This window comes from Ranitomeya variabilis, chromosome 3, assembly GCF_051348905.1.
Source record: "Ranitomeya variabilis isolate aRanVar5 chromosome 3, aRanVar5.hap1, whole genome shotgun sequence".
In the NCBI taxonomy this organism is placed as follows: Eukaryota; Metazoa; Chordata; class Amphibia; order Anura; family Dendrobatidae; genus Ranitomeya; species Ranitomeya variabilis.
In genome coordinates, this window is record NC_135234.1 from 751,506,275 (window position 1) to 751,519,237 (window position 12,963).

Consider the following 12,963-nt stretch of genomic DNA (forward strand, 5'->3'; position numbering starts at 1 on the left):
GTTTAATCATTTTTTGCTCATCAGTTTGCAATATTATTTCCGTGTATGATGAGTTTAGTCCAGCTTGCTAATATGTGATTTTGCCGCTGGTTAACTCTGGGGTCAGAGTTGCTTCCCCCGCATCGTGAGTCGGTGCGGGGGCTCGAGTAATCTCTGTGTGGATTTTTGAATAGGGTTTTAAATTGACCGCACAGTTCCCTTTCTATTTTCTGCTATCTAGTCTTAGTGGGCCTCATTTGCTAAATCTAATTTCATCTCTGCGTTTGTGCTTTCCCCTTAACTCACCGTTAATATTTGTGGGGGGCTATTCTATATCTTTGGGGTCATTTCACTGAGGCAAGCGAGGACTTTCGTTCCCTCTAGGAGTAGTCAGTTTCTCCGGCCGTGACGAGACGTCTAGGAGTTTTTTAGGTAACGTTCCACGGCTACTTTTAGTTGTGTGCGGATAGGATCAGGTTGCGGTCAATTCAGTTACCACTTCCCCAGAGTTTGTAGTCTGTTCAGGTACTTAGCTAGTCTGTCTTGCGATCCTAGCCACTAGGATCATAACAGTACTGCCGGCCAGTAAAGTGTTAATTGCATGGCAGAAGCAGGAGAAAAGAAGCCTTGAGAAATTTTTTTTTTTTTCTCTCAGCTGCCGTGTGTCTAACTGCTGTGTGTCTTGCTTCTCTCCTCCTCTTAATCTTGGTGTGGCTCTGAACTCAGCTGCTGATATGGATATTCAGAGTTTGACCTCCAGTGTAGATCATCTTGCTGCAAGGGTACAAAGTATTCAGGATTTTGTTGTTCACAGTCCTATGTCAGAGCCTAGAATACCTATTCCGGAGTTGTTTTCTGGAGATAGATCTAGGTTCCTCAATTTTAAGAACAATTGTAAATTGTTTCTTTCTTTGAAACCTCGTTCCTCTGGTGATTCCGTGCAGCAAGTTAAAATTATTATTTCCTTCTTGCGTGGTGACCCTCAAGATTGGGCTTTCGCATTGGCGCCAGGGGATCCTGCATTGCTCAGTGTGGATGCGTTTTTTCTGGCCCTTGGATTGCTCTATGAGGAACCTAATCTTGAGAACCAGGCTGAAAAAGCGTTGTTGGCCCTCTCTCAGGGGCAAGATGATGCAGAGGTGTACTGCCAGAAGTTTCGGAGGTGGTCGGTGCTTACTCAGTGGAATGAGTGTGCCCTGGCTGCAAATTTCAGAAAGGGTCATTCTGAGGCCATTAAGAATGTCATGGTGGGGTTCCCTATGCCTGCAGGTCTGAATGAGTCAATGACTCTGGCCATTCAGATTGATCGGCGTTTGCGGGAGCGCAAACCTGCGCACCATTTGGCGGTGTCTTCTGAACAGACACCTGACTCTATGCAATGTGATAGAATTCTGACCAGAAGCGAACGGCAAAATTATAGACGGCAAAATGGGTTGTGCTTTTACTGTGGTGATTCAGCTCATGTTATCTCAGCATGCTCTAAGCGCAAAAAAAAGGTTGATAAATCTGTCACCATTGGTACGTTACAGCCTAGGTTCATTTTGTCTGTTACCCTGATTTGTTCTCTGTCATCTTACCCGGTTATGGCTTTTGTAGATTCAGGTGCTGCCCTGAGTCTGATGGACTTGTCATTTGCCAGGCGCTGTGGTTTTGTTTTGGAGCCTTTAAAAATCCCTATTCCACTAAGGGGAATTGATGCTACACCATTGGCTATGAATAAACCTCAGTACTGGACACAAGTGACCATGTGCATGACTCCTGTTCATCAGGAGGTGATTCGCTTTCTTGTATTGCATAATTTGCATGATGTTGTCGTGTTGGGTCTGCCATGGTTACAGACTCATAATCCAGTCTTGGATTGGAAAGCAATGTCTGTGTCAAGTTGGGGTTGTCAGGGAATTCATGGCGACGCTCCTGTGGTGTCAATTGCTTCTTCCACTCCTTCTGAAGTCCCTGCATTTTTGTCGGACTACCAGGATGTATTTCATGAGCCCAAACTCAGTTCTCTACCTCCTCATAGGGATTGTGATTGTGCTATAAATTTGATTCCTGGTAGTAAGTTTCCTAAGGGACGACTTTTCAATTTGTCAGTGCCGGAGCATGCTGCCATGCGGAGTTATATAAAGGAGTCCTTGGAGAAAGGACATATTCGCCCGTCCTCATCCCCTCTTGGTGCGGGGTTCTTTTTCGTGGCTAAGAAGGATGGTTCCCTGAGACCTTGTATTGATTATCGCCTTCTAAATAAAATCACGGTCAACTTTCAGTATCCTTTGCCATTGTTGTCTGATCTGTTTGCTCGCATTAAGGGGGCTAGTTGGTTCACCAAGATAGATCTTCTTGGTGCGTATAACCTTGTGCGTATTAAGCAGGGTGATGAATGGAAAACTGCATTTAATACGCCCGAAGGCCATTTTGAGTACTTGGTGATGCCTTTTGGACTTTCTAACGCTTCTTCTGTCTTTCAGTCCTTTATGCACGACATCTTCCGCGAATATCTGGATAAATTTATGATTGTGTATCTGGATGATATTCTGTTTTTTTCTGATGATTGGGAGTCCCATGTTAGGCAGGTCAGGATGGTGTTTCAGGTCCTGCGTGCCAATGCTTTATTTGTGAAGGGCTCAAAATGTCTTTTTGGAGTCCAGAAGGTTTCTTTTTTGGGTTTAATTTTTTCTCCTTCTACTATTGAGATGGACCCAGTCAAGGTTCAGGCTATTCATGATTGGACGCAGCCTACATCTGTGAAGAGTCTTCAGAAGTTCTTGGGTTTTGCTAATTTTTACCGTCGTTTTATCGCTAATTTTTCTAGCATGGTTAAACCTTTGACGGATTTGACCAAGAAGGGCTCTGATGTGACTAATTGGTCTCCTGCGGCCGTGGAGGCCTTTTGGGAGCTGAAGCACCGGTTTTCTTCAGCTCCAGTCTTATGTCAGCCAGATGTCTCTCTCCCCTTCCAGGTCGAGGTTGATGCTTCTGAGATTGGAGCGGGGGCTGTTTTGTCGCAGAGAAGCTCCGATGGCTCTGTCATGAAGCCATGTGCTTTCTTTTCAAGAAAGTTTTCGCCTGCCAAGCGGAATTATGATGTCGGTAATCGGGAGTTGTTGGCCATGAAGTGGGCATTTGAGGAGTGGTGACATTGGCTTGAGGGAGCTAAGCATCGTGTGGTGGTCTTAACCGATCACAAGAATCTGATTTATCTCGAGTCGGCCAAGCGGCTGAATCCTAGACAGGCTCGTTGGTCGTTGTTTTTCTCTCGTTTTGATTTCGTGGTCTCGTACCTGCCTGGTTCGAAGAATGTGAAAGCTGATGCTCTTTCTAGGAGTTTTGTGCCTGACTCTCCTGGAGATTCTGAGCCGGCTGGTATTCTCAGAGAAGGGGTGATTTTGTCTGCCATCTCCTCAGATTTGCGACGGGTGCTGCAGGAGTTTCAGGCGGATAGACCTGACCGTTGTCCACCGGAGAGACTGTTTGTCCCGGATAGATGGACCAGCAGAGTTATTTCTGAGTTTCATTCCTCGGTGTTGGCGGGCCATCCTGGAATATTTGGTACCAGAGATTTGGTGGCCAGGTCCTTTTGGTGGCCTTCCTTGTCGCGGGATGTGCGTTCCTTTGTGCAATCTTGTGGAATTTGTGCTCGGGCTAAACCTTGCTGTTCTCGTGCCAGTGGGTTGCTGTTGCCTTTGCCTGTCCCGAAGAGGCCTTGGACGCACATTTCCATGGATTTTATTTCGGATCTCCCTGTCTCTCAAAGAATGTCTGTCATCTGGGTGGTGTGTGATCGTTTTTCTAAGATGGTCCATTTGGTGCCCTTGCCTAAGTTGCCTTCCTCCTCCGAGTTGGTTCCGCTGTTTTTTCAAAATGTGGTTCGTTTGCATGGGATCCCTGAAAATATTGTTTCCGACAGAGGATCCCAGTTTGTGTCTAGATTTTGGCGGACCTTTTGTGCTAAGATGGGCATTGATTTGTCTTTTTCGTCGGCTTTCCACCCTCAGACGAATGGCCAAACCGAGCGAACTAATCAGACCTTGGAAACCTATTTAAGATGTTTTGTTTCTGCTGATCAGGACGACTGGGTGACTTTTTTGCCATTGGCCTAGTTTGCCCTTAATAATCGGACTAGTTCTGCTACTTTGGTGTCTCCTTTTTTTTGTAATTCGGGGGTTTCATCCTCGTTTTTCCTCGGGTCAGGTGGAGCCTTCTGACTGTCCTGGAGTGGATGTTGTGGTAGATAGGTTGCATCAGATTTGGAATCATGTGGTGGACAATTTGAAGCTGTCACAAGAGAAGGCTAAGCGCTTTGCCAACCGCCGTCGCTGTGTGGGTCCCCGACTTCGCGTTGGGGACTTGGTGTGGTTGTCTTCTCGTTTTGTTCCTATGAAGGTCTCCTCTCCTAAGTTCAAGCCTCGGTTTATCGGTCCTTATAAGATCTTGGAAGTCCTTAACCCTGTGTCATTTCGTTTGGACCTCCCAGCATCGTTTGCTATTCATAATGTTTTCCATCGGTCATTGTTGCGGAGGTATGTGGTGCCTGTGGATCCTCCGGTTGAGCCTCCTGCCCCGGTGCTAGTGGAGGGAGAATTGGAATACGTGGTGGAGAAGATCTTGGATTCTCGTATTTCTAGACGGAGACTTCAATATTTGGTTAAGTGGAAGGGCTATGGTCAGGAGGATAATTCCTGGGTTGTCTGTTGTGAATTAGACTTCTTGGCTCCCTCTGGTGGTTATTAGTGATATGACTCTGGGATTTTCTTTCCTCAGTTTGCACCCACCTGGGTCGTTAGTCCAGGGGTGTTGCTATATAAACCTCCTGGATCCTTAGTCCAGTGCCTGGCATCGTTGTAATCAGATCCTTTTTGTTTGCTCCTATCTGCTGGTCCTGGTTCATGCAAAATTAAGCTAAGTCCTGCTTCTTTGTTTTTTGGGTTATTTGCTTGCTCTCATTTTTGTCCAGCTTGTACTAAATGTGATTCCTGTCCTTGCTGGAAGCTCTAGGGGGCTGGTGTTCTCCCCACGGGCCGTTAGACGGTTCGGGGGTTCTTGAATATCCAGCGTGGATATTTTTGATAGGGTTTTTGCTGACCATATAAGTTATCTTACTATATTCTGCTATTAGCTAGTGGGCCTCTCTTTGCTAAATACCTAGCTCATCCTTACGTTTGTCTTTTCCTCTTACCTCACCGTTATTATTTGTTGGGGGCTTGTATCCAACTTTTGGGGTCTTTTCTCTGGAGGCAAGAAAGGTCTTTCTTTTCCCTTCTAGGGTTAGTTAGTTCTCCGGCTGGCGCGAGACGTCTAGAATCAACGTAGGCACGTTCCCCGGCTGCTGTTATTTGTGGTGCTAGGATTAGATATATGGTCAGATCAGTTACCACTGCCCTATGAGCTGGTTTTTGTGTTTGCAGACTTAGAAACTATTTCTGAGACCCTCTGCCATTGGGGTCATAACAGTTGTCGCCTCTGATGTTCATGCAGCCGATTTGGTTCGTGCCTTCCATGTGGCTCATCCCGATCGCCCTGGGGGTTTTGATGAGGGTTCGGTGACCCCTCCTCAAGGGGGGGGTACTGTTGTGAACTCTGTTTTCGGGCTCCCTCTTGTGGTCACAGGTGGTATGGTGTGACTTTTGTTTTGGGCTCCCCCTGGTGGCTTTGTTTGTTATCCTGCGGATCTGTGGCTTATCAGCTGCCTCATTAGTCACTGGGAGGTTCCTATATAGCTCTGTTTCACTTCCACTTGTTGCCGGCTGTCAATGTATTCAGTGCCTTTCTGATTACTTCTGATAATCTTCGGTTCCTGTCTCTTCTGAGAAGCTAAGTTCTGTTTAATCATTTTTTGCTCATCAGTTTGCAATATTATTTCCGTGTATGATGAGTTTAGTCCAGCTTGCTAATATGTGATTTTGCCGCTGGTTAACTCTGGGGTCAGAGTTGCTTCCCTCGCATCGTGAGTCGGTGCGGGGGCTCGAGTAATCTCTGTGTGGATTTTTTGAATAGGGTTTTAAATTGACCGCACAGTTCCCTTTCTATTTTCTGCTATCTAGTCTTAGTGGGCCTCATTTGCTAAATCTAATTTCATCTCTGCGTTTGTGCTTTCCCCTTAACTCACCGTTAATATTTGTGGGGGGCTATTCTATATCTTTGGGGTCATTTCACTGAGGCAAGCGAGGACTTTCGTTCCCTCTAGGAGTAGTCAGTTTCTCCGGCCGTGACGAGACGTCTAGGAATTTTTTAGGTAACGTTCCACGGCTACTTTTAGTTGTGTGCAGATAGGATCAGGTTGCGGTCAATTCAGTTACCACTTCCCCAGAGTTTGTAGTCTGTTCAGGTACTTAGCTAGTCTGTCTTGCGATCCTAGCCACTAGGATCATAACAGAAATATTCCAGTTATGAATCTTTATTCATTACATAGTGGAATGTGTTGAGAACAATAAAACCTAAAAATGATCAACGTAAATCACAACTAATATCCCTCGGAGGTCTGGAGTTGGAACGATGTCAAAATCAAAGTGGAAAATGAAGTTACAGGCTGATCCAACTTCAGTGGAAATGCCTCAAGACAAGGAAATGATGCTCAGTAATGTGTGTGGCCTCCACGTGCCTGTATTACCTCCCGACAATGCCTGGGCATGCTCCTGATGAGGCGGCGAATGGTCTCCTGAGGGATCTTCTCCCAGACCTGAACTAAAGCATCTGCCAACTCCTGGACAGTCTGTGGTGCAACGTGACGTTGTTGGATGGAGCGAGACATGATATCCCAGATGTGTTCAATCGGATTCAGGTCTGGGGAATGGGCGGGCCAGTCCATAGCTTCAATGCCTTCATCTTGCAGGAACCGCTGACACTCTCCATCCACATGAGGTCTGGCATTGTCCTGCATTAGGAGGAACCCAGGGCCAACCACACCAGCATATGGTCTCACAAGGGGTCTGAGGATCTCATCTCGGTAACTAATGGCAGTCAGGCTACCTCTGGCGAGCACATGGAGGGCTGTGCGGCCCTCCAAAGAAATGCTACCCCACACCATTACCATTTGTGCAGACACATGCACATTTGTGGCCTGCTGGAGGTCATTTTGCAGGGCTCTGGCAGTGCTCTTCCTGTTCCTCCTTGCACAAAGACAGAGGTAGCGGTCCTGCTGCTGGGTTGTTGCCGCCCTACGGCCCCTTCACTTTTCCTGGTGTACTGGCCTGTCTCCTGGTAGCGCCTCCAGCCTCTGGACACTACGCTGACAGACACAGCAAACCTTCTTGCCACAGCTCGCATTGATGTGCCATCCTGGATGAGCTGCACTACCTGAGCCACTTGTGTGGGTTGTAGAGTCCGTCTCATGCTACCACGAGGGTGAAAGCGCAACCAACATTCAAAAGTGACCAAAACATCAGCCAGAAAGCATTGGTACTGAGATGTGGTCTGTGGTCCCCACCTGCAGAACCACTCCTTTATTGAGGGTGTCTTGATAATTGCCAATAATTTACATCTGGCGTCTATTCCATTTGCACAACAACATGTGAAATTGATTGTCAATCAGTGTTGCTTCCTAAGTGGACAGTTTGATTTCACAGAAGTTTGATTTACTTGGAGTTAGATTCTGTTGTTTAAGTGCTCCCTTTATTTTTTTGAGCAATGCAGCTCATTCTGATGGAAGAGTTTATGGGCATGCTTACACTGTGCCTTTTACAGAGGTCAAAAATGTTCATTTTTCAAGTAGAAAATGCTTCCGGAATCTCTCCTATATTCTGGCTTTTTCATGCTGTTTTGCTCTTTGTCACAACATTTTGTTAGCGTTTTTTTTTTTTGTTGTTTCCTAAAGCACTTTGAGAACATTTTTTCATTATTGTTTGGGCGTCTTTTAATTGGAATTTTTTTTTACTTTTCTTAAAAACCCATTAAGCATTGAATAAAACACTAACGAAATTCTTGATCGAACACCCGGGCGTCTTTTTAGCTTTTCCATTGTCTTGTATTGTAAAGAAGTGAGCATTATCCTAGTGGAAAAGACCTGAAGAATAGAACCGTCACTATTAACCGCTTGGCGTTTTTGGAGACCTGAAATGCTTAGAAGAAGCTCAAAAGCCTTAACATGTGCACAGCAAATCATTTCACATAAACATTAAAATTATTTTTTTTGAGCATTTTGTGAACGCTTTTTCTATTGTTTTTCAAAGCAGACCTCCAAAAAAATTGCAAAAACCCCTGTAGTGTGAACATACTTATATTTTACTTTTTCTAAGAACCTGATTTCTAGTCACAAAGTTGAGCTTAACTTTCATGTTAGAAATACACTCTCCCATCAGAATGGGCTCACTGATTGTTTATCAGTTAACTCATTCTGCAGCCAGAAAGAAATAATACAAGGCTGAGACTATAGAAAATTAGGCAAAACTTTTATCAGAAAACTCGATAGGAAAAATGAGCAAAAATAGTTGCTTTCAAGCAAAATAAAAAATGCCCCCACAATTTTCCATACCTTCTAAGGATTTGATTGCAGATTTTGGCTGTCATATTGAAGTCAATGGACAAAATGTTTTTTTTCCATGCCAGAAATTGACTTGCTGTGGATTTTAAAATCTGCATCAGGAGGGAATGTCCATGTGGAAAGTTTCCATATTTTGGTGATATACTAGTATAGAAGAATAGGAGACAAAAAAGCGCATATAGGGTCTTATCCTCAGGACTGCTCTTAAAGAATTATGAGAGAACTGCTCACCTGATGGTGCAAAGTAAAGGCGTGTAATTTGTCAGCTGCTGCAGATCCACAGGTCGGCGCTGCGACCTCTTAGAGACGTTATAATAGATGAATGTGGATAAAATCTGCGCTGCTGTGACAAATAATGAATCCAGATATAGTTGTAAGGTGTTCAGGTGGTTTATTCAACGCGTTTCGAAGCTCATGGCTTCTTCTTCAGGAAGTTTCCACACAAAGATCTTTGTGTGGAAACTTCCTGAAGAAGAAGCCATGAGCTTCGAAACGCGTTGAATAAACCACCTGAACACCTTACAACTATATCTGGATTCATTATTTGTCACAGCAGCGCAGATTTTATCCACATTCATCTATTATAACATATTTTGGTGATGAAATTTCTTCTGCTCTCATCCACTTTGCTGCTACCATAGTTTGCTATGAATGTTCGAGTACAATAGCAGCTGTGTAGTCTCCTGTTACCCCAATGCCTCTAGTTATCTCCAAGCCAAACCCCAACTTGACCGTTTATCGCTTTATACCATACATACTGTTAGTGTTATACCAATTGTGGCCACAAGATGGCACTGCATAGGCAGCAAATCCTCCTGTAACTCCCACATTATGCTCTATGCAGAATTTTTGAAAGTTCTCCAAGAAGCAAAGCTTTGCTAGAAAGAGCATGGTGGGAGTTGTAGTTCCACAACAGCTATAGAGAACTTGCACCTGTGGCATCACTACCCATATCTAATCCCCCTACATGGTGACATGGCTTAATGAAAAGTGCTTAGGAGCTTCAACATGGAGGCAAACTGCTGCAGTCTACCGACAGTGCAGCGTCATAGACTTTACCCGATTTATTGACTAGTCCATTTTCCAGAAAAATACCAGAACTGTCACTTTTATTTTTTCTCCTCTTTGTGGCATGATTCAAGTACAGGCCTACTCTCTTGATTATACGTTGGTTAATGTCTCAGGGTGTGTATAAATGTTTAGGTGTATAAATGGTTTCTAAAGGAGTGCCAAGTTGGTGTAAGGAGACTTAAAGGCCACGCAATGATCCTCTGGTCAATTAAATATGCAAATAGTCTCTTCAAAGAGGAAGAGGACTGGACCTGTAGCGTCACCTACCAGATTTATCATTTTTAAAATCAATATTGACCCTTTAAAGGGAATCTGTCAGCAGGTTTTTGCTACCTCGTTTGAGAGCAGCCTGATGTAGGCAAAGAGAAGCTGAATCAAACGATGTATCACTTAGATTATTGGGTGCAGCCGTTCTTACACAATCAGAGCTTTTAGATTTAGAATGAAGCAGAGCTGAGCAAGCAAACCCCGCCCACAGCATAACTGACCCCGCCCAAATCAGGCTCTCCATGTACAAAGTCCATAGCTAGCGAGGTGCTTATCACAGGGGGAGGGGGCATTGCTGGACTAATGTGATCCGCCAATGTTAATCTATTAGTGATAAATCTTTCACAGCTAGTAAACTACAGCACGCACTTTGACAAGTGACACATCCCTGAGTTCAGTGTTTCAGCCTCTATCTCCTGCTGTCTCCAGATTACATAGCAAAAAACTGCTGACAGATTCCCTTTAATTAGGCACATAGCCGTACGTCATCACCAGAGGCATCAAGCACACAGAGCGTCCATGTAAGTGGCAGGGAGGCGCTAGAGCGAGTAAACGCCCAGACTCACCCCCAGACAACCCACAGGACGCGCTGGACTCGCGCTCACGAGGAGGACCCGGACCCAGCCAGTTCCATGGCAACCAAAGCGTACACAGATATAAAACACTTCCTATATATGGCGATTTGGCAGGCAAGGAGACAAAGGAGGGGATACAAACAAGCAATGTAGAAGGGCAAAAAAAGAAAAAGACCCCTTGTGGCCTCCAGATGTCTCTGGATGTCAAATCCCATATATACTGCAAAAAAGGAAAAAAAAGAGACAGATATTAACACACACATCTAAAAATACAGATACAGGCGCAACCTGTAGAAAGGGGGAATTAGGACATACATATTTGAAGATTATACTCAATATTAAGCCCTTTGGCTGTAAAGTCTCCAATATAGAGATCCACCTAAGTCCCTTTTGTTTCAATCTCTGTATCCTATTCCCCCTATTCTCAGCATAGGGACCCCATCGATAACCCTAAACCTCAATTGATTAACAGAGTGCCTACACTCACTGAAATGTTTAGGAACCGGCAATTCGAGTAATTTGGTTCTTATAGTACTCTTGTGTTTGCTAATGCGTGCGCTAACCTCCATAGTGGTCTCACCCACATACATAAGTCCACACGGACATACTATTAAGTAAATCACAAAGCTGGAAGGGCACGCATAGCGTTTGATCATACATTTTTTACCTGTCCGAGGATGATTAAAACTATTGCCTTTTAGCATGTTACCACAGCACGCACAATTCAAACAAGGAAAATTGCCCATCCGAGGTGGACACAAAGTCCTTTGGAGGGCAACCTTATCTGTACCCACATCAGACTTCACCAATCTGTCCTTCAAATTCTGTCCACGTCTATATGAAAGAATAGGACGGGAACAAAAATCCTGGACATGGGGCATACCTTTATTTAATAAACCCCAAAGTTTACTCAGAATGTTTGCAATACCATTACTAGCCGGACAGTATGTTGAGACAAAAGGAGACTTAAAGGCCACGCAATGCTCCTCTGGTCAATTAAATATGCAAATAGTCTCTTCAAAGAGGAAGAGGACTGGACCTGTAGCGTCACCTACCAGATTTATCATTTTTAAAATCAATATTGACCCTTTAAAGGGAATCTGTCAGCAGGTTTTTGCTACCTCATTTGAGAGCAGCCTGATGTAGGCAAAGAGAAGCTGAATCAAACGATGTATCACTTAGATTATTAGGTGCAGCCGATCTTACACAATCAGAGCTTTTAGATTTACAGAATGAAGCAGAGCTGAGAAAGCAAACCCCGCCCACAGCATAACTGACCCCGCCCAAACCAGGCTCTCCATGTACAAGGTCCATAGCTAGTGAGGTGGTTATCACAGGGGGAGGGGGCATTGCTGGACTAATGTAATCCGCCAATGTTAATCTCTTAGTGATAAATCTTTCACAGCTAGTACACTACAGCACACACTTTGACAAGTGACACATCCTTGAATTCAGTGTTTCAGCCTCTATCTCCTGCTGTCTCCAGATTACATAGCAAAAAACTGCTTACAGATTCCCTTTAATGAGCCTTAGGATAACAAACCGAATCAGACATCCTGTTTGTAGACACATGTTTCGGGGTGTTTGCCCCTCATCAGTGTAAAGCAGAAGATCATATTTAGCTTTATGAAAGGCCTCTGAAAGGATCTAAGATGGAATGTTTCAGCTTATGGAGAGTGAAAAACCGGCATAAGGAGACTAACTGGCCCAGCAGTGCTCCTCTGGGAACTTAAATAAGCAGAGGAAAAGAAACTCTTTCTTAGCACTGATGAGGGGCAAACACCCCAAATAACATATCTGCAAATTGAGCTTTTGGTTTGCCTTCTTTTCCCACTTAATCATGTGGCAAGGCTCATTAAAGGGTCAATATTGACTTTTAGGATTGCTACCCCCAATAGGTGGCACTAGACTTAAAGTCCTCTTCTGCTGCGCTAAAGAGAAGATCGACATAATTACGAATAAGCATATTTGTGATGGAGGGCTGGAGATCTCTCCTAAAAAGTGAGGCAGGAGTGTTGTAGAGGCATCCTCGGTGAAGGACACCATAGGATGATAGGACTGGATTCCGTTAGTCTCTTATACATCTTACATGACATTGTGCCCATTGTTGGCACCAACGGTAAAGGTGAGCAGTCCTGCACGCTGTCAGGATTCCCCTCATTTACCAGATCAAACAGGCGTTCACGTGATCACCAGTATCCGACTAGGGCCGAGTAGATTCTTATTAGCTTCTCCCAATAGAACGTTGAGAAACGTTACAGTTCAGAAAACCCCAAATGTGGTAAAAAAAAAAATCTGTGATACTCTGCTGGAAGATGTTTATGTCGTATGTGTCTATATGTGGCCACCTAGTGTTCGTGATGTGTGTTGCAGTTGAAGTTTAACCAACATGGTGTAAAGAATGCAATTTGCGGAATGATAACCTAGGACACATCTAACTTGTGTCTTTAGGGGTAAAGAACAGTCATTTTGGTCCATAAATGCTGGGAAACTTTGCTATGAAAGACATTTGGGTGACTATCTGTTATATGGATACGGTTTGTATATAACATGGCACATGTATGTTTTAGAGGGGCATTTGCTATCTGATATCTCACC